This window comes from Branchiostoma floridae, chromosome 10 (assembly GCF_000003815.2).
Source record: "Branchiostoma floridae strain S238N-H82 chromosome 10, Bfl_VNyyK, whole genome shotgun sequence".
Taxonomy (NCBI): domain Eukaryota; kingdom Metazoa; phylum Chordata; class Leptocardii; order Amphioxiformes; family Branchiostomatidae; genus Branchiostoma; species Branchiostoma floridae.
Window position 1 is genome coordinate 1,055,174 of NC_049988.1, and position 844 is coordinate 1,056,017.

Genomic DNA, 844 nt, shown 5'->3' on the forward strand with positions numbered 1-844 from the left:
GGTGTCACGCAAGCGATAATTTAAATCGTAAGTTCTCTATGGATTATTTTCATTTGTTAGCTACACAATAGGGAGACGTAGTATTTTTAAAACTTGTAGCTTTACCTGAAGAAGTGAAATCATCTTAGGCAGTATTTCGATGCCCTAACCTAAAACCATAATTGTTCTAAACACAGGCCATGTTGATTTGATTATAGGAATGACATCTGCGCGCCCATAATTTTTCATCCATTTCCAAAATAAAGTTTTAGACCACATTGTAAATCGTACAAAGCAGCTCTAAAATGAGCACACATATGCCGTAAATTAGAAAATAATATCGGGAAAGGGATATTAAAGTAAATTCCAAAGTCAAGAGGAGAAGATGAGAAAGAACATAAAGGAAGAATCCATTGTTCTGCAAACCAAACTCTGTGTGTTTAGTTTTGTTTACCTTCCTGCCCCCTTAGAATTCATAATGAAGGCAACTCATTTTTTTTTGCCAAACTTTGTTTTATTCGCACGCTTGCACGCAGGTTTAGGGTCCACAGAGGATGCCGTCCATATGATAAAGATAAACATTGCCTTATTTGTATTCAAGTACTAGTATGTTACTGATCAAGCACTAATTAAGAACAAAATAAAGCTGCAATTAAGAAAGTAACCCAAGAAAAATCGTCACGAAGCTAATTCTATATCGCCTCATTCGAAAGTACTATATTAATCTAGGACATGACTGCGTAATAGTCAAGGATTTGAATAGTACATTTTGTATTTACGTAGTAAGCAGAGGAGCAAGCTTGGAGTCAACATAACTATAAAATCTATATCAAGTAGAGTTTTCCATTGAGTTTTGTGATATGTT